This window comes from Henckelia pumila, chromosome 1 (genome assembly GCF_033568475.1).
Source record: "Henckelia pumila isolate YLH828 chromosome 1, ASM3356847v2, whole genome shotgun sequence".
NCBI lineage: Eukaryota > Viridiplantae > Streptophyta > Magnoliopsida > Lamiales > Gesneriaceae > Henckelia > Henckelia pumila.
This window is the reverse complement of record NC_133120.1, coordinates 110,536,473-110,558,360: the sequence shown is the minus strand read 5'-3', so window position 1 is coordinate 110,558,360 and position 21,888 is coordinate 110,536,473.

The window sequence follows — 21,888 nt, the reverse complement described above, 5'->3', positions numbered from 1 at the left end:
TGCTTTTCAGGCTGGAGTTCAAGATGAATGCAACATGTTCTGTATGCATTAAATGCTATAAAACACCTTGAACACTTAATCAAATAAGCAAGCAAAGCATCTAATCACATAAAACACATAATCAACCAAGTATGTGATTAACAAGGGAATACTCGAAACAATAGCTATTTCGAGCGTTCTATTCCATCCGGATTAGCTGTCATTTATACCTTTCGATGACACGTCTGAAAGTACTTCAAATCTGCAATGACATCAATTAGAATTCATATCAAAAGGCTGCTCAACTTCTCAACTCAATCTCAAGTGCAAATGCTAGCAAACCTTGCTTTAAATCCTTCTCGATTCGAATCCGAGATCTCGAGTTCGGCAACTTCGATATAAAGCTAATAAATGACATATCGAATAACTAACAAGATCAGATGCAACTCAAACTTTGCTTCTTTCAATCAATACTATCAAAGTCTTGACATTTTTCGAATCGACGGCATAACAGCTAAAAACCGGCAATCCAAACAATATCACAAGCAATCCAACAATCAATATAACTCATAATCTCTAACATATCATCTCAATAACATCAAAATCCTTATCATTCAGACATGGTAGTGTTCGAATTATTCTTTCAAATTTCATATAAAATCCGAACAACAGTCTTTTTCCGAACCGTCTACGAATACACAATCGGTACAGCTCATATATGCATATGTCTTAAAATCATAAAATTCCATCTTCAACATAAAAATAAAGTCTGAGAAAAATGAATGAAACTTGTACCAAAACGAAGGTCTCGGAGTGGTGATCGCAGATATATATTTATTTCGAATTTCTGACTACCGGATCGCAAGATATCGAAGCTTTTGCGGAATGAAAATCTGAAAATGGCGTCCAGAAGGTTGAGATCAAGTTCTCTGCCTTTTCCTTTCTTTCTTCTGATTATACACGTGAAAAGGAGATAAATATAAGCATATTTGCAGTTTAGTCCCTGAACTTTTGGCTATTTGCAATTCAGTCCCCAAAAAAGCGATTTAATTCAATTTCAATCCTTATTCATTTAAGAATATTAGAATTTAATTCTAAACTCTAAATATTCTCATATTAAATATTCTCGGATTAAAATTAAATAATCTCGGGCCTTACATTTCTCCCTCACAAAGACATGAGTTCGTCCCCGAAATCATAAGTAAGCTGTATATGCAATCTGTATACACATAAGAGAATGAAATAACATAAAGCAGAATAAGAACTCACATCAATGAAACAACTCTGGAAATTTCTGTCTCATGTCTGACTCAGTTTCCCAAGTCGCTTCTTCTGTACCATGTCGACTCCACTGAACTTTGATTAACTGAATCGTCTTGTTTCTGAGCTGTTTATCTTTACGATCAAGAATCTGAATAGGTTGCTCAAAATAACTGAGAGTCTCGTCAAGTTCAGCTTCATCAGGCTGAAGAATATGGGAAGGATCAGGCTGATACTTCCGCAGCATAGAGACATGGAATACGTCATGAATACTAGACAAAGATGGAGGAAGAGCGAGTCGATAAGCAAGATCGCCTATCTTCTCGATAATCTCATATGGACAGATAAAACGCGGAGATAACTTTCCTCTCTTGCCAAATCTGACTGTACCACTAAACGGAGAAATCTTCAAGAAAACTCTGTCTCCCTGATCAAAAGCTAGAGGTCGTCGTCTGATATTTGCATACTTTGCTTATCTGTCCTGAGCTGTTTTCATTCTTTTCTGTATAAGCTTCACTTTTTCTGTCATTTCCCGGATCATATCAGGCCCAACATCAGGAACATCTGAGATATCATCCCAATATAACGGTGATCTACATTTTTTTTCGTACAGTGCTTCAAAAGGAGCCATCTCAATACTAGTCTGATAGCTGTTATTATAAGAAAATTCTGCAAGTGGTAATGAATCTTGCCAACTAGTACCAAAATCTAGTACTACAGCTCGCAACATATCCTCAAGTGTCTGGATAGTCCGCTCTGACTATCCGTCTGTTTGAGGATGATATGCTGTACTCAGATGCAATTGAGTACCAAGAGCTTGTTGCAAACTATACCAAAAGTGTGATGTAAATCTAGGGTCTCGATCTGAAACGATAGATTTAGGCACACCATGTAATCTTATCACTTCTCTGACATAGATATCTGCCATCTGATCATGTCTGTATGTCATTCTATACGGAATGAAACATGCTGATTTCGTCAAACGATCAATAATCACCCAAATGGCATCGCACCCTCTGGATGAACGTGGTAGCTGTGTAACGAAATCCATGGAAATGTGATCACATTTCCATTCTGGAACTGATAGACTCTGCAATAAACCACCTGGTTTCTTTCGTTCAGCTTTTACTTGTTGACAATTCAAACATCTGGATACAAATTCAGTCACATCTGACTTCATCTGTTTCCACCAATACTGCATCTTCAGATCATTATACATTTTTCTGCCACCAGGATGAATACTGAATCGACTGCTGTGAGCCTCTTTCAATATCTGCTGTTTCAAAGCTGAAACATCTGGAACAACAAGTCTGTTATTCATATATAAAACATCATCAGTACTGACCTGATATTCAGATTGATGTCCAGATCTGACCATATCAATCGAATTCTGAATATTCTGATCCTCTTTCTGTGCTTCTTTGATTCTCATTAACAATTTTGGCTCAGCTTTTATAGCACAAACACGAATAGGCTGTATATCTGTTTCAAATACTAATCCAAAAATACAACAATCTTCCACCATTTGAGACACACCTATCGTAGATAAGGATAATGAACATACCTTTCTACTCAAGGCATCTGCAGCTGCATTGGATTTCCCTGGATAATATTTGATCTCGCAATCGAAATCTTTCAATAAATCAAGCCATCTACGCTGTTTCATATTCAATTCTGATTGCGAAAACAGATATTTTAAACTTTTATGATCAGAAAAGATGTCAAACTTCTCACCATAAAGATAATGTCGCCATATCTTCAATGCAAAGACGATAGCGGCAAGCTCCAAATCATGGATAGGATACCGAGTCTCGTGTGGCTTCAACTGTCTCGATGCATAAGCGATAACATGCCCTCGCTGCATAAGCACACAACCCAGACCCTTGTGAGAAGCATCACAATATACAACAAAATCACCCGTACCTGATGGAATCGTCAAGACAGGTGCACTTGTAAGCCACTTCTTCAATTCCAAGAAACTCGTTTCACACGCTTTAGTCCAGACATACGGCATATTTTTCTGAGTTAGTTGCGTAATAGGCTTCGCAATGCTGGAGAAATCTCTGATAAAGCATCTATAATAACCTGCCAAGCCCATAAAACTCCGTATTTCTGGCACTGATGTAGGTCTAGGCCAATTCAGTATAGCCTCTACCTTGCTTGGATCCACTGAAATCCCATCACCTGAAATAATATGCCCAAGAAACACAACTTTCTGCAACCAAATTTCACATTTCGATAACTTGGCATATAATTTCTCATTTTCCAAAGTCTGTAAAATGATTCTGAGATGTTCAGCATGATCATCCACATTCTTGGAATATATCAAGATATCATCAATAAAAATAATGACAAAGTCATCCAAGTATTTCTGAAATACCCGATTCATCAATCCCATAAATACTGCAGGAGCATTGGTTAAACCAAAAGGCATGACAATAAATTCATAATGTCCATACCTTGTTCTGAAAGCAGTTTTAGGGATATCTTCATCTCGTACCCTCAGCTGATGATATCCAGATCACAAATCAATCTTAGAATAGATAGCTGAACCCTGTAGTTGGTCAAACAAATCATCTATTCTAGGCAGTGGATATTTATTCTTGATTGTTACCTTGTTCAATTGACGATAATCTATGCATAATCGCATTGAACCATCTTTCTTTTGTACAAATAGTACCGGAGCGCCCCAAGGTGAAACGCTTGGCCTAATGTACTCCTTAGCCAATAAATCTTCCAACTGATCCTTCAACTCCTTCAACTCAATAGGTGCCATTATGTAAGGAGCTTTGGATATTGGTTGCGTACCTGGCATTAATTCAATGCTGAAATCTATCTCTCGGACTGGAGGTAAACCAGGAATTTCATCAGGAAATACATCAGCAAATTCATGCACAACTGGAATATCTGTTACTGCTGGACTGGATTTCAATACATCGACTGCATAAATCAGAAATCCTTCCACCCCTCTCTGCAATAAACGGGTCATAGATAACACAGATATCAAAGGGATCTTGGCTCGAGAACCCTTACCGTAGAATTTCCATTCAGCTGCCATTTCTGGTCTAAATCTAACCACTTTCTGGAAACAATCTACAGTCGCCCTGTACTTGGTTAACATGTCTATACCGACAATACAATCGAAATCTGATAAGCCAAGTACTATACAATCTATATCAATCACATTCCCGTCATATTGCAAAGCACAATTTCGAATCATTCGAACAGATATAATACCTTCACCCAAAGGTGAAGAAATAGAAACAACATTAGGCAATGGCTCAGATGATAAAGAATGCATCATAACAAGTTTTTCAGAGATGAATGTATGTGATGCACCTGTATCTATCAAAACATAGGCAGAATAACCATAAATAGAGCAGTTACCTGCTATGACATCGTCAGGTGCTGCTTGTGCCTGCTCCTCAGTAAGTGCAAATACTCGAGCCTGTTGCCTAGGAGGTTGAGTTACAGTCTGGCTTCCCCCTGCTCTGGTCTGTTGCTGAGGCTGGAATGAATGCACTGATTGCCTTTCTGCCTGATGTGATGGTCGAGAAGAACTTGCACCAATTGCTCGTTGAGGACATACTTTGGCGAAGTGACCTGGTTGGCGACAAATATTGCAATTACCTGACACACCTCTGCACTGATCGGTATCATGTCGTCCACCACACTTACCACAAAACACTCCTGATTCACCAGTTCTCTGACCTATACCAAACTGTTGCTGTCCACTAGAACTGGAAGAACTACTGCCTGCCCTCTTGAATTGCTTCCCTTTCTGCCTAAATCTAGAATCCTTTCTGCCACTGCTTCCTCCCTCAAATCTGAGAGATGGTTGTTGAAACTGTGGCGGATTTTGTGGAACTGATGCTGATACAGGCTATGGAGATGGCTGTGGAATGAACGGTGCTCCTCTTTGTCGCAATAATCCCGCTTCAGCACCCTTAGCTTTATTCAAGGCGTCAGCAAAAGTATTGGGTTGTCCACTATTCACCAAAGTAAACACATTTGGATTGAGGCCATTGATAAACTGATCTGCCATGGCTTCATCAGTCGCAGCTATATGTGGAGTAAACTTCAAAAGACTTGAAAATTTGGCCACATATTCTTCGATATTCAAGTTGTCTTGCCTCAAATTGGCAAATTCAGCACCCTTATCCTTCCTGTAGGAGACTGGAAAGAAACGTTGATAGAACTCAGTTTTAAATACAGTCCAGGTGATAGTCGTACCTCGATGTTCTAAAGCTCATTTTGTTGTAATCCACCAACTTTTGGCAACGTCGTGAAGTTGATGTATTACCAATCTGATACGACGATCATCAGTATAATCAAGTGATTCAAACAGCTATTCTATATCTTCAAGCCAATTTTCACAATCAACTGAGTTTTCTGTTCCTTTCAATTTTGGCGGTTTAAATGACTGAAATCGCTTCAGCAAAGTCTCCATTGGAGTAGCAGTAGGATCCATAGGATCAGCAGATGTACTACCCTGTGCATTCTGAAGTTAAACAACTGGCGATGGTACTGGTGCTGGTTCAGCTTGGGGAACCGCTAATGGATATCTAGTGGCCGGTGCTTTACGGGGAGGCATATCTGATTATCAAACAGATTAGTGCATAAACAATATCATATACAACAATTTATTCCATCCTTCTCTGATAAGCATTCTCATGCGTTCTCATGAGAATTCAGGTGCTGACTGAGGATACTCTGGAATACAATTGCATATATAGCATGCAGTAGAAATGAAAGCACATAATCATGCAATCACATAATTATTGAAATATAACACATGCTAGCATATACTGCACATAATTAGATACAACATGTAATCTCATGCAATATCAAACAATCAGACAGACTCAATCTACCCCGCTCATCAACTTCTATCTAAATCCAGAAACTTACGCTCTGATACCACCTGTTGTGGGGACCTCGGATTGCTAATCTCATCTTATAGGGCGATTAATAACTAAAATATTCAATCAGAATATTAGTCTGCTTAGAAATCAAATAAATAATACAGGACATTTGGCGATGCAAAATCATACATTTGGCGACGCGAAAACACGTCGCGAAAAGAATAATTTTTTTTTAATCACCCACACGGACCTTGGTCCGGACCTAGGCACGGGGTCCGTGCCCAAGGCAAAATTTGAAAATGAAGATGTTGCAAAATAGTGGGCTACACGGACCTTGGCACATAGCATGCACGGGGTCCGTGCCTTCTATATTCTAAACCTGTTCGGAAACAGTAGGGTACACGGACCCTTACCCAAAATCTGCACGGGGTCCGTGCCCTGCTATAAAAATTCAGAATATTAAGCATGTCAAAGTTTACAGCAAAGCATAAAACTCTTATTCACATCTCAAACCTCATATACATGCATTCTGATTCAACTACATAATCATAAACATAAACGAATACTCGCAAACATAAATACAAAGGTTCTTATTTGTATCCTAACATGTTTCACAACTCAAAAGACATGTTCTCTTGCTTAAAAACCCGAGTCCTCACATGATAAAATTCTATCTCGAGCTATCCCTGTCGCTTCTGACCAGCTCCTGCCCCACCTATTGCCATGCACACATACAAAACAAAGCAATAGCCAGATAACTCCGGTGAGAATAAATCCCAGTATAAATAACAAAACATGCAATATAACAAACATGAATGCAATGCATGTTTCAAATAGAGGCTATCAAATATGATATCAATCGAATATTGGTTCTTGGGATCCCGAGAAAATAAAATCTTCAACAAACACCAACTCACCCAATCGAGGTGAAGTCAAATACTTTATTTCCTCTGACTTTGGTGCAACTATAGAGAGTCTTCTGGCTCTAGAAGTAAGTCTACATTCCGTGCCACTCAACTACAGTCCTCCAATCGTCATATGCACTCTAGGCCTTTCAACCCTCTGTGCTTTTCAGGCTGGAGTTCAAATGAATGCAACATGTTCTGTATGCATTAAATGCTATAAAACACCTTGAACACTTAATCAAATAAGCAAGAAAAGCTATCAAAGCATCTAATCACATAAAACACATAATCAACCAAGTATGTGATTAACAAGGAAATACTCGAAACAATAGCTATTTCGAGCGTTTTATTCCATCCGGATTAGTCATTTATACCTTTTGATGACACGTCTGAAAGTACTTAAAATCTGCAATGACATCAATGAGAATTCATATCAAAAGGCTGCTCAACTTCTCAACTCAATCTCAAGTGCAAATGCTAGCAAACCTTGCTTAAAATCCTTCTCGGTTCGAATCCGAGATCTCGAGTTTGGCAACTTCGATATAAAGCTGAGAAATGACATATCGAATAACTAACAAGATCAGATGCAACTCAAACCTTGCTTCTTTCAATCAATACTATCAAAGTCTTGACATTTTTCGAATCGACGACATAACAGCTAAAAACCGGTAATCCAAACAATATCACAAGCAATCCAAAAATCAATATAACTCATAATCTCTAACATATCATCTCAATAACATCAAAATCCTTATCATTCAGACATGGTAGTGTTCGAATTATTCTTTTAAATTTCATATAAAATCCGAAGGACAGTCTTTTTCCGAACCGTCTACGAATACACAATCGGTACATCTCATATATGCATATGTCTTAAAATCATAAAATTCCATCTTCAACATAAAAATAAAGTCTGAGAAAAATTAATGAAACTTGTACCAAAACGAAGATCTCGGAGCGGTGATCGCAGATATATATTTCTTTCGAATTTCTGACTACCGGATCGCAAGATATCGAAGCTTTTGCGGAATGAAAATCTGAAAATGGCGTCCAGAAGGTTGAGATCAAGTTCTCTGCCTTTTCCTTTCTTTCTTCTGATTATACACGTGAAGAGGAGATAAATATAAGCATATTTGTAGTTTAGTCCCTGAACTTTTGGCTATTTGCAATTCAGTCCCCAGAAAAGCGATTTAATTCAATTTCAATCCTTATTCATTTAAGAATATTAGATTTTAATTCTAAACTCTAAATATTTCCAAATTAAATATTCTCGGATTAAAATTAAATAATTCCGGGCCTTACATTTCTCCCCCACTAAGACATGAGTTCGTCCCCGAAATCATAAGTAAGCTGTATATGCAATCTGTATACACATAAGAGAATGAAATAACATAAAGCATAATAAGAACTCACATCAATGAAACAACTCTGGAAATCTCTGTCTCATGTCTGACTCAGTTTCCCAAGTCGCTTCTTCTCTACCATGTCGACTCCACTGAACTTTGACTAACTGAATCGTCTTGTTTCTGAGCTGTTTATCTTTACGATCAAGAATCTGAATAGGTTGCTCAAAATAACTGAGAGTCTCGTAAAATTCAGCTTCATCAGGCTGAAGAATATGGGAAGGATCAGGCTGATACTTCCGCAGCATAGAGACATGGAATACGTCATGAATACCAGACAAAGATGGAGAAAGAGCGAGTCGATAAGCAAGATCGCCTATCTTATCGATAATCTCATATGACCGATAAAACGCGGAGATAACTTTTCTCTCTTGCCAAATCTGACTGTACCTCTAAACGAAGAAATCTTCAAGAAAACTCTGTCTCCCTGATCAAAAGCTAGAGGTCGTCGTCTGATATTTGCATACTTTGCTTATCTGTCCTGAGCTGTTTTCATTCTTTTCTGTATAAGCTTCACTTTTTCTGTCATTTCCCGGATCATATCAGGCCCAACATCAAGAACATCTGAGATATCATCCCAATATAACGGTGATCTACATTTTTTTTTTCGTACAGTGCTTCAAAAGGAGCCATCTCAATACTAGTCTGATAGTTGTTATTATAAGAAAATTCTGCAAGTGGTAATGAATCTTGCCAACTAGTACCAAAATCTAGTACTACAGCTCGCAACATATCCTCAAGTGTATGGATAGTCCGCTCTGACTGTCCGTTTGTTTGAGGATGATATGCTGTGCCGAAGTCGATCATTTCAGACAGAGATCCTAGATTCACTTCTCACTTCTGGCACAGTATTCAGGGGGCACTTGGTACTCGATTGCATCTGAGTACAGCTTATCATCCTCAGACTGATGGACAGTCAGAGCGGACTATCCAGACGTTAGAGGATATGCTGCGAGCTGTAGTGCTAGACTTTGGCACTTGTTGGCAGGATTCTTTGCCTCTTGTCGAGTTTTCTTACAACAGCAGCTTCCAAGCGAGTATCGGTATGGCGCCTTTTGAGGCTTTGTATGGTAAGAAGTGCCGATCTCCGCTGTTTTGGGATGATTTGTCTGAGTCACCAGATTTGGGACCGGAGATGCTTAGAGATATGGCAGAGCAGGTTAAGATCATTCAGACCAGAATGAAGTCAGCTCAAGATAGATAGGCAAAGTATGCGAATGTCAGACGTAGACTTCTGAGTTTCGAGCAGGGAGACCGTGTGCTCTTTAAGATTTCTCCTTTCAGAGGCACTATCAGATTCGGTAAGAGAGGGAAGTTATCTCCGAGATTCATCGGGCCGTACGAGATTCTCAAGAAGGTAGGCGATCTTGCCTACAGACTTGCACTTCCTCCGTCTCTATCTGGTATTCATGACGTTTTTCACGTCTCTATGCTACGAAAGTATCATCCAGATCCTTCTCATATCCTTCATCCTGATGAAGCCGAGTTAGACGAGACTCTGAGCTACTTTGAGCGACCGATTCAGATCCTTGATCGGAAGGAGAAACAACTCAGAACCAAGTTGATTCCGTTGGTGAAGGTGCAGTGGAGCCGTCACGGCTTCGAGAAAGCAACTTGGGAGACAGAATCTGACATGAGACAGCGATTTCCGGAGTTATTCGGATGACGTGAGTTCTTCTTACTGTCTTTAGTTCTTTATTCTATCTTATGAGTTGTGGTTCTCGTTGATTTCGAGGACGAAATCTCTTCTTAGTGAGGGAGAATTGTAACGTCTCGGTTTTATCTTAAATGAGTTTATTTGAGTTAATCGGAGATTGCAGAGTTCAAGAGCCGACTTGATTTTGATCAGGGTCCTTTTTGAAAATTTTGGAAATTTCAGGGACTTAAACGCAATTAATGGATTTTATATATTATCTTTCTAGTTGACTTGGTCCATTCACTTCATCTTCTTCCTCCTTGCACGCCATCTCCATTCTCACGCCTCCAAGCTTTTCCAAGCTTTGGGATTTCAGTCCGAGCACGATCCGGCCGTTGGAAATTATTTCTGAAGACAGATTATCGATCACTGCAGCGAGAGCTCCGTTATACCGTAAGTTTTTCTACGATCAGATACATTCTAGTTTTTGGATGTTGTTAGAATCGTTCGAGATTCGAGTATGTTGTTCTAGACAGAGTTCTGATCGTTTATTATCTGTCGATTTTGAATTAAAGCGACGTTCGAATTTGTTATGATTTTTGGAAGCCATTTTCGAAAATGTGGATTTTGAGATTGATGGGTTTGCTTTGTTATTGTTGTTTTGGGCATTGATATGAGGTTATATCGGTATTGAAATGCTGTCTGCGTTTCCGGTTTGTCCAGTTTATAGCCGTTATGCCGTCGGTTTGAGTTTTGGAGATTTCGAACCATTTTTGTATTGATTGAAGCTTTGGCTTGTGAGTGATCATGGTTGTTGATCAACTCTTGTATTCGTACAGATTCGTTGGAGTTTGTCGAGCCCTGTGTTAGCAGCATTGTTCGTCGAGAGTTGGACGAAGAACGGTAAAGAGATTTACCTTGAACCGCAGTTGTTGCTTAGATTGTATAGTGTTTGATACAATCTTTTGGTTGTAGCTTATCCAGAGTTGGAACTACTGCATTGAAAGGTAAAAGCAGTAATCGTAGCGGGATAGAATACTCGGGACAGTTGGTTCTCGAGTTTTCCCTTTTAAATCACATATTGCATCTACACTTGTTCTAACATGAGGAACTTGTGTCTTGTTGATTTTTCTTGAGCTCTTGTTACATGGCTATGTTTTATGTTTCTGTTATGCATTCATCTTGAGCCAACTTTGACTTCAGCGGGCAGAATAGCCCTTTTTGTTTAGACGTTTGGGAACTATGATTGAGTGGCCTAGGTCGTAGTCATTTCGCCTGGTGCTAGCATACTCATTATAGTTGCTCAAAGTCTAGGGGAGTGGGATACGTGGCACCACCTCGATTGGAAGAGTCGGTGAGTCGTTACGTGATCTCATCCTCGGGATCCCAAAAGCACAGCAGCAATCCCTCGTTTATCAGATTTGATATCCCGGTTTAAAGACATGCATTTCGTTTCATTGTTATTGATTACGTTGTTGTCTTGAAAGCATGTTTATTTTTGTATTACTTGATATGTTGCTTTTACTGGGATTATCATTCTCACCGGTTATCCGGCTGTTGCTTTGTTTTGTTTGTGTACTTGGCAACAGGTGGGTCAGGAACAAGTCAGAAGAGGCATGGTTAGCTTCGAGGGAAAGATGTAGAAGTGAGACTCGATTTAGAAGTCGATTTCATCATGCCAATCTAGTTTATGTTAGAACATGTTTAGTTATCGAACTTCATCGTTATATTGTTGTTGCATGTTCTCGACTTTGGTTTGGTTGTTGAACTCCAGAACTCATGTTTTAATTTGAGGAATCAATTTTGTAACGCATGTTTATGTTTTGAAATATTGTATGGCTTGATGTTCTTGATTTTGGCAATTTCTAGCACCGGTGCAGCCAGGGAGGCGCGCCCGCGCGCCTGCGCCCCTTTCTGGGCAGGGCATCATGCGCGACCGCGCATGAGCCAGGGCGCCGTGTGCGCCCGCGCCTCGCAGGCCCTTATAAAAAAAATGTGTTGGCTCTTAGTGCTTGCTTATTCTAATTACTCCTTTTATTGATGTATAGAACCGAGGTCTCACATTAAGTGGTATCAGAGAGTTAAGATTCTTGGTTGAACTAGAGTGAGCGGGGTAGATCGAGTCTGCGTGTATTGGCTCCTCGCATGTGTTTGAATTATTTAACTGTGTACTTAATTTCATGCAAGCATGCTTTATTGTTGGGAATTATTGAATTACATGGTTTTGTGATTTAATCTATAAAGCATGATCTACTTGTGATATAACTGTTTCTGTTGTCGACTGGTATCCGGTATTCCAAGCGATTGTAAATGCACTGATTGTAGCGATTGAGATATCTCGTGTCCTAACCTTTGATTATCAGATGGGTCCTCGTTGAGTGATAAACAGAAACACACCGCCAGTTATCCCTGCGACTGAGCATGCTAGCACTGAAGTTGATCAGATGGATGCTACAGCGACGCCTATGGAGACCTTGCTGAAGAGGTTTCAGTCGTTCAATCCGCCGTTGTTGATGGGTTCAGAAAATCCAGTTGACTGTGAGAGTTGGTTGGATGATATTGATCAGTTGTTTGATTCCATTGACTACACCGATGACCGCCGAATCAGGTTAGTCATTCATCAGCTTCGTGGGGTTGCTAAGAGCTGGTGGATCATGACGAAGAAAACAATGGAGAGTAGAGGTACGAAAGTTACTTGGACTCTTTTTAAATCTGAGTTTTATAAGCGGTTTTTCCCTATCTCGTATCTCAAAGATAAGGGAGCAGAGTTTGCCAATCTGAGGCAAGGGAATCTGAACATTGAAGAGTACGTAGCCAAGTTTGATAGTCTGTTGCGTTTTGCACCGCTAATTGCCGAAGATGAGGAAGCAAAGGCCGATCAGTTCATCAATGGTTTGAACCCCGATGTCTTCACGTTGGTGAACACCAACAGGCCTAACAACTTTGCGGATGCCATGAATCACGCAAAGGGAGCAGAAGCAGGCTTGTGGAGGCAAAGAGGTAATCAGGTGGCACCTCAGCAGCAAAGGCAGTATCAAAACCAACCATCTCAGTATCAGAATCAGCCACCTCAGCATCAGAACCAGCAGTAGAGGTATGAAGGTGGTAGCAGCGGGGGAAACAGAAAAGATCAGTACAAAGCAAGAGGGAACCAGTTTAAGAGGCAAGGGAACAGTTCTTCTAGTTCCAGTGGTTCAAATCAATTCGGTTCAGGACAGAGTTCTGGATCTTCATCTTTGTACTGCAGCAAGTGTGGAGGTAGGCACTCACCGGATCAGTGTGTGGGAGTATTTGGTAATTGTAACACCTGTCAACAACCGGGACATTTCTCTAAGGTGTGCCCTCAGCGTAACAGAGATAGAGCTCAGAGCGAAAGTTCATCTCGACCTGCAGCTCAACCCGAGAGGCAGTCTTCTGCAGTGCACTCTTTCCAGCCTCAGCAGCAGAACAGACAGGGAGGTAACTATAGTGCGAACCAGCCTCCGAGACAGCAGGCACGAGTCTTTGCTTTGACAGAGGATCAGGCTCAAGCAGCACCTGACGATGTTATAGCAGGTAACTGTTCGATTTTTGGTTATTCTGCTCATGTTTTGATAGATACAGGTGCTTCCCATTCCTTTATCTCTAAGAAATTTGTGTTATTGCATGCCTTGCCTACTGAGTTGTTGCCTACCTTAGTAGTTGTTACTTCACCGTTGGGTGGAGGAATTGTTTCTGTCAGACTAGTCAGGAACTGTGAACTTTGTTTTGAGGGGAATTTGTTAGAATTCGAATGTATTGTGCTTGGACTGTCAAATTTTGATTGTATTGTCGGTATAGATGCTTTGACCAAGTACAGGGCAACAGTTGATTGTTTTCTGAAGGTTGTCAGGTTCAGACCTGAAATGGCAGACGAGTGGAAATTCTTTGGTAAGGGTTCTCGTTCTAGAATTCCTTTGATTTCAGTGTTATCTATGACTCGTTTGTTACAGAGAGGTGCAGAAGGATTTTTGGTTTATGCCTTTGATGTACTAAAATTTAGCCCAGCTTTGGTAGATTTACCAGTGGTTAGAGATTTTGCTGATGTGTTTCCGGAAGATGTTCCTAGATTGCCACCTATTCGAGAGATCGAATTCATCATCGATTTGGTGCCAGGTACTCAACCTATTTCCAAAGCTCCTTATCGTATGGCACCTATTGAACTGAGAGAGTTGAAGGAGCAACTTGAAGAATTGATTGCCAAGGGATACATCAGACTTAGTGTATCGCCTTGGGATGCTCCTGTTCTGTTTGTTCGGAAGAAGGATGGTTCTATACGGCTTTGTATCGACTACCGTTAGTTGAATCAGGCTACAGTTAAGAACAGGTATCCTTTACCCCGAATAGATGACCTTTTTGATCAGCTGCAGGGTTCTTCTGTCTATTCGAAGATTGATCTGAGGTCTGGCTATCATCAGCTGAGAGTGCGAGAGGAAGATGTTCCTAAGACCGCATTCAGAACGAGGTATGGTCACTTTGAGTTTATAGTCATGCCGTTCGGTTTGACTAACGCTCCAGCGGTTTTTATGGGTTTGATGAACCGTATCTTTCAGCGTTATTTAGATGAGTTCGTCATTATCTTTATTGATGATATTCTTATCTACTCGAAGAACCGTACTGACCATGCAGAACACTTGAGGACCGTAATGCAGATTTTGCGAGTTGAGCAGTTGTTTTCCAAGTTGTCTAAATGTGAATTCTGGTTGGATCGAGTTTTCTTTCTCGATCATATTATTTCAGGAGATGGGATTTCTGTCGATCCCAGCAAGATCGAAGCGGTTATGAATTGGCCTAGACCGACATCAGTACCTGAGATCCGAAGCTTCATGGGTTTAGCTGGTTATTATCGCCGTTTCATCGAGAGTTTCTCGTCTATTGCCAAGCCGATTACCCAGCTGACTCAGAAGAATGTGCCTTTTGTCTGGACATCAGATTGTGAGGCTAGCTTTGTTGATCTGAAGAGGAGACTAACCAGTGCTCCGATTCTTTCTATTCCGAAGGGTACTGGAGGTTTCACAGTCTATTGTGATGCTTCTAACCGAGTCTTGGGTTGTGTTCTTATGCAAGATAAGCATGTGGTGGCGTATGCATCGAGGCAGCTGAAACCGCACGAGACTCGTTATCCGGTTCATGATCTTGAACTAGCTGCGATCGTCTTTGCTCTGAAGATCTGGCGTCACTATCTGTATGGTGAGTCTTTCGAGATCTTTTTTGACCATAAGAGCCTTAAGTACTTGTTTTCACAGGCAGAGATGAATATGAGACAGAGAATATGGTTAGACCTGTTGAAGGATTTCGACTGTGAAATCAAGTATTATCCGGGAAATTCGAATGCAGTTGCAGATGCCTTGAGCCGAAAGCTTTGTTCTTTATCTCTTTCTACTATTGGTATTTCTCAGTTGATCGATGATTTTTACACTTCTAGTTTAGAGTTTGAAACAGATAGGGAGACTATCAGAGTGTTTGCTATTCAAGCCGAACCGGAGTTGTTTGTTGCAATCAGAGAAGCACAAAAGTCTGAGCCGAGCATTCAGGTTTCAGTAGAGAAAGTCAGATCTGGGCATCAGTCTGAATTCCAGGTTAGAGATGACGTTTTGTTTGTGAATAATCGTATTGTTGTGCCTGATATTTTGGAGTTGAGACAGCGTATTCTCCGAGAGGCTCATTTGCAGTCGATTTAGTATTCATCCTGGAGGTCGTAAGATGTACAACGACCTGAAGAACCAGTTCTGGTGGAAGAGAATGAAGAGCGATGTTGCGAGGTTTGTATCTCAGTGTTTGAACTGTCAGCAAGTTAAAGCAGAACGGAAGCGACCAGGAGGTCTGTTGCACAGTCTATCTGTTCCTGAATGGAAGTGGGATCACATTTCCATGGATTTCGTCACAAAGCTACCACGATCCGTTCGAGGATGCGATGCCATTTGGGTAGTGATCGACCGATTGACGAAGTCTGCATGTTTTATTCCGTATAGGATGACGTATCGTCATGATCAGATGGCTGAGTTGTATGTTAGCAATGTTGTGAGATTGCATGGTGTGCCGAAGTCGATCATTTCAGACAGAGATCCTAGATTCACTTCTCACTTTTGGCACAGTCTTCAGGGGGCACTTGGTACTCGATTGCATCTGAGTAGAGCTTATCATCCTCAGACCGATGGACAGTCAGAGTGGACTATCCAGACGTTAGAGGATATGCTGCGAGCTGTAGTGCTAGACTTTGGCACTAGTTGGCAGGATTCTTTGCCTCTTGTCGAGTTTTCTTACAACAAAAGCTTCCAAGCGAGTATCGGTATGGTGCCTTTTGAGGCTTTGTATGGTAAGAAGTGCCGATCTCCGCTGTTTTGGGATGATTTGTCCGAGTCACTAGATTTGGGACCGGAGATGCTTAGAGATATGGCAGAGCAGGTTAAGATCATTCAGACCAGAATGAAGTCAGCTCAAGATAGACAGGCAAAGTATGCGAATGTCAGACGTAGACCTCTGAGTTTCGAGCAGGGAGACCGTGTGCTCCTTAAGATTTCTCCTTTCAGAGGCACTGTCAGATTCGGTAAGAGAGGGAAGTTATCTCCGAGATTCATCGGGCCGTACGAGATTCTCGAGAAGATAGGCGATCTTGCCTACAGACTTGCACTTCCTCCGTCTCTATATGGTATTCATGACGTTTTTCACGTCTCTATGCTACGAAAGTATCATCCAGATCCTTCTCATATCCTTCATCCTGATGAAGCCGAGTTAGACGAGACTCTGAGCTACTTTGAGCGACCGATTCAGATCCTTGATCGGAAGGAGAAACAGCTCAGAACCAAGTTGATTCCGTTGGTGAAGGTGCAGTGGAGCTGTCACGGCGTCGAGGAAGCGACTTGGGAGACAGAATCTGACATGAGACAGCGATTTCCGGAGTTATTCGGATGACGTGAGTTCTTCTTACTGTCTTTAGTTCTTTATTCTATCTTATGAGTTGTGGTTCTCGTTGATTTCGAGGACGAAATCTCTTCTTAGTGGAGGAGAATTGTAACGCCCCGTTTTTATCTTAAATGAGTTTATTTGAGTTAATCAGAGATTGCAGAGTTCAAGAGCCGACTTGATTTTGATCAGGGTCCTTTTTGCAAATTTTGGAAATTTCAGGGACTTAAACGCAATTAATGGATTTTATATATTATCTTGTCTAGTTGACTTGGTCCATTCACTTCATCTTCTTCCTCCTTGCACGCCATCTCCATTCTCACGCCTCCAAGCTTTTCCAAGCTTTGGGATTTCAGTCCGAGCACGATCCGATCGTTGGAAATTATTTCTGAAGGCAGATTATCGATCACTGCAGCGAGAGCTCCGTTATACCGCAAGTTTTTCTACGATCAGATACATTTTAGTTTTTGGATGTTGTTAGAATCGTTCGAGATTCGAGTATGTTGTTCTAGACAGAGTTCTGATCGTTTATTATCTGTCGGTTTTGAATTAGAGCGACGTTCGGATTTGTTATGATTTTTGGAAGCCATTTTCGAAAATTTGGATTTTGAGATTGATGGGTTTGCTTTTTTATTGTTGTTTTGGGCATTGATATGAGGTTATATCGGTATTGAACTGCTGTCTGCGTTTTCGGTTTGTCTAGTTTATAGCCGTTATGCCGTCGGTTTGAGTTTTGGAGATTTTGAACCATTTTTGTATTGATTGAAGCTTTGGCTTGTGAGTGATCATGGTTGTTGATCAAATCTTGTATTCATACAGATTCGTTGGAGTTTGTCGAGCCCTGTGTTAGCAGCATTGTTCGTCGAGAGTTGGACGAAGAACGGTAAAGAGATTTACCTTGAACCGCCGTTGTTTCTTAGATTGTTTAGTGTTTGATACAATCTTTTGGTTGTAGCTTATCCAGAGTTGGAACTACTGAATTGAAAGGTAAAAGCAGTCATCGTAGCGGGATAGCATACTCGGGACAGTTGGTTCTCGAGTTTTCCCTTTTAAATCACATATTGCATCTACACTTGTTCTAGCATGAGGAACTTGTGTCTTGTTGATTTTGCTTGAGCTCTTGTTACATGGCTATGTTTTATGTTTCTGTTATGCATTCATCTTGAGCCAACTTTGACTTCAGCGGGCAGAATAGCCCTTTTTGTTTAGACGTTTGGGAACTATGATTGAGTGGCCTAGGTCGTAGTCATTTCGCCTGGTGCTAGCATACTCATTATAGTTGCTCAAAGTCTAGGGGAGTGGGATACGTGGCACCACCTCGATTGGAAAAGTCGGTGAGTCGTTACGTGATCTCATCCTCGGGATCCCAAAAGCACAGCAGCAATCCCTCGTTTATCAGATTTGATATCCCGGTTTAAAGACATGCATTTCGTTTCATTGTTATTGATTACGTTGTTGTCTTGAAAGCATGTTTATTGTTGTATTACTTGATATGTTGCTTTTACTGGGATTATCATTCTCACCGGTTATCCGGTTGTTGCTTTGTTTTGTATGTGTACTTGGCAACAGGTGGGTCAGGAACAAGTCAGAAGAGGCATGGTTAGCTTCGAGGGAAAGATGTAGAAGTGAGACTCGGTTTAGAAGTCGATTTTAGCATGTCAATCTAGTTTATGTTAGAATATGTTTAGTTATCGAACTTCATCGTTATATTGTTGTTGCATGTTCTCGACTTTGGTTTGGTTGTTGAACTCCAGAACTCATGTTTTAATTTGAGGAATCAAGTTTGTAACGCATGTTTATGTTTTGAAATATTGTATGGCTTGATGTTCTTGATTTTGGCAATTTCTAGCACCGGTGCAGCCAGGGAGGCACGCCCGCGCGCCTGCGCCCCTTTCTGGGCAGGGCGTCATGCGCGCCCGTGCCTCGGAAGGGCGCGGCCGCGCATGATCTAGGGCGCCGTGCGCGGCCGCGCTGGCCCTTATAAAAAAAAAAAATTGTGTTGGCTTTTAGTGCTTGCTTATTCTAATTACTCCTTTTATTGATGTTTAGAACCGAGGTCTCACACAGCATGATCATCCACATTCTTGGAATATATCAAGATATCATCAATAAAAATAATGACAAAGTCATCCAAGTATTTCTGAAATACCCGATTCATCAATCCCATAAATACTGCAGGAGCATTGGTTAAACCAAAAGGCATGACAATAAATTCATAATGTCCATACCTTGTTCTGAAAGCAGTTTTAGGGATATCTTCATCTCGTACCCTCAGCTGATGATATCCAGATCGCAAATCAATCTTAGAATAGATAGCTGAACCCTGTAGTTGGTCAAACAAATCATCTATTCTAGGCAGTGGATATTTATTCTTGATTGTTACCTTGTTCAATTGATGATAATCGATGCATAATCGCATTGAACCATCTTTCTTTCGTACAAATAGTACCGAAGCGCCCCAAGGTGAAACGCTCGGCCTAATGTACCCCTTAGCCAATAAATCTTCCAACTGATCCTTCAACTCCTTCAACTCAATATGTGCCATTCTGTAAGGAGCTTTGGATATTGGTTGCGTACCTGACATTAATTCAATGCTGAAATCTATCTCTCGGACTGGAGGTAAACCAGGAATTTCATCAGGAAATACATCAGCAAATTCATGCACAACTGGAATATCTGTTACTGCTGGACTGGATTTCAGTACATCGACTGCATAAATCAAAAATCCTTCCGCCCCTCTCTACAATAAACGGGTCATAGATAACACAAATATCAAAGGGATATTGGCTCGAGAACCCTTACCGTAGAATTTCCATTCAGCTGCCATTTCTGGTCTAAATCTGACCACTTTCTGGAAACAATCTACAGTCGCCCTGTACTTGGTTAACATGTCTATACCGACAATACAATCGAAATCTGATAAGCCAAGTACTATAAAATCTATATCAATCACATTCCCGTCATATTGCAAAGCACAATTTTGAATCATTCGAACAGATATAATACCTTCACCCAAAGGTGAAGAAATAGAAACAACAGTAGGCAATGGCTCAGATGATAAAGAATGCATCATAACAAATTTTTCAGAGATGAATGTATGTGATGCACCTGTATCTATCAAAACATAGGCAGGATAACCATAAATAGAGCAGTTACCTGCTATGACATCGTCAGGTGCTGCTTGTGCCTGCTCCTCAGTAAGTGCAAATACTCGAGCATGTTGCCTAGGAGGTTGAGTTACAGTCTGGCTTCCTCCTGCTCTGGTCTGTTGCTGAGGCTGGAATGAATGCACTGATTGAATTTCTGCCTGATGTGCTGGTCGAGAAGAACTTGCACCAATTGCTCGTTGAGGACATACTTTGGCGTAGTGACGTGGTTGGAGACAAATATTGCAATTACCTGACACACCTCTGCACTGATCGGTAGCATGTCGTCCACCACACTTACCACAAAACACTCCTGATTCACCAGTTCTCTGACCTATACCAAACTGTCGCTGTCCACTAGAACTGGAAGAACTACTGCCTGCCCTCTTGAATTGCTTCCCTTTCGGCCTAAATCTAGAATCCTTTCTGCCACTGCTTCCTCCCTCAAATCTTGGAGATGGTTGATGGAACTGTGGCGGATTTTGTGGAATTGATGCTGATACAGGCTGTGGAGATGGCTGTGGAATGAACGGTGCTCCTCTTTGTTGCAATAATCCTGCTTCAGCACCCTTAGCTTTATTCAAGGTGTCAGCAAAAGTATTGGGTCGTCCACTGTTCACCAAATAAACACATCTGGATTGAGGCCATTGATAAACTGATCTGCCATGGCTTTATCAGTCGCAGCTGTTCTATATCTTTTAGCCAATTTTCACAATCAACTGAGTTTTCTGTTCCTTTCAATTTTGGCGGTTTAAATGACTGAAATCGCTTCAGCAAAGTCTCCATTGGAGTAGCAGTAGGATCCATAGGATCAGCAGATGTACTACCCTGTGCATTCTGAAGTTCAACAACTGGCGGTGGTACTGGTGCTGGTTCAGCTTGGGGAACCTCTAATGGATATCTAGTGGCCGGTGCTTTACGGGGAGGCATATCTGATTATCAAATAAATTAGTGCATAAACAATATCATATACAGCAATTTATTCCATCCTTCTCTGATAAGCATTCTCATGCGTTCTCATGAGAATTCAGGTGCTGATTGAGGATACTCTGGAATACAATTGCATATATAGCATGCAGTAGCAATGAAAGCACATAATCAATCACATAATTATTGAAATATAACGCATGCTAGCATATACTGCACATAATCAGATACAACATGTAATCTCATGCAATATCAAATTATCAGACAGACTCAATCTATCCCGATCATCAACTTCTATCTAAATCCAGAAACTAACGCTCTGATACCACCTGTTGTGGGGACCTCGGGTTGCTAATCTCATCTTATAGGGCGATTAATAACTAAAATATTCAATCAAAATATTAGTCTGCTTAGAAATCAAATAAATAATACAGGATATTTGGCGACGCAAAATCATACATTTGGCGACGCGAAAACACGTCGCGAAAAGAATAAATTTTTTTTTTATTCACCTACACGGACCTTGGTCCGGACTTAGGCACGGGATCCGTGCCCAAGGCAAAATTTGAAAATGAAGATGTTGCAAAACAGTGGGCTACACGGACCTTGGCACATAGCATGCACGGGGTCCGTGCCTTCTATATTCTAAACCTGTTCGGAAATAGTAGGGTACACGGACACTTACCCAAAATCTGCACGGGGTCCGTGCCCTGCTATAGAAATTCAGAATATTAAGCATGTCAAAGTTTACAGCAAAGCATAAAACTCTTATTCACATCTCAAACCTCATATACATGCATTCTGATTCAACTACATAATCATAAACATAAACGAATACTCGCAAAC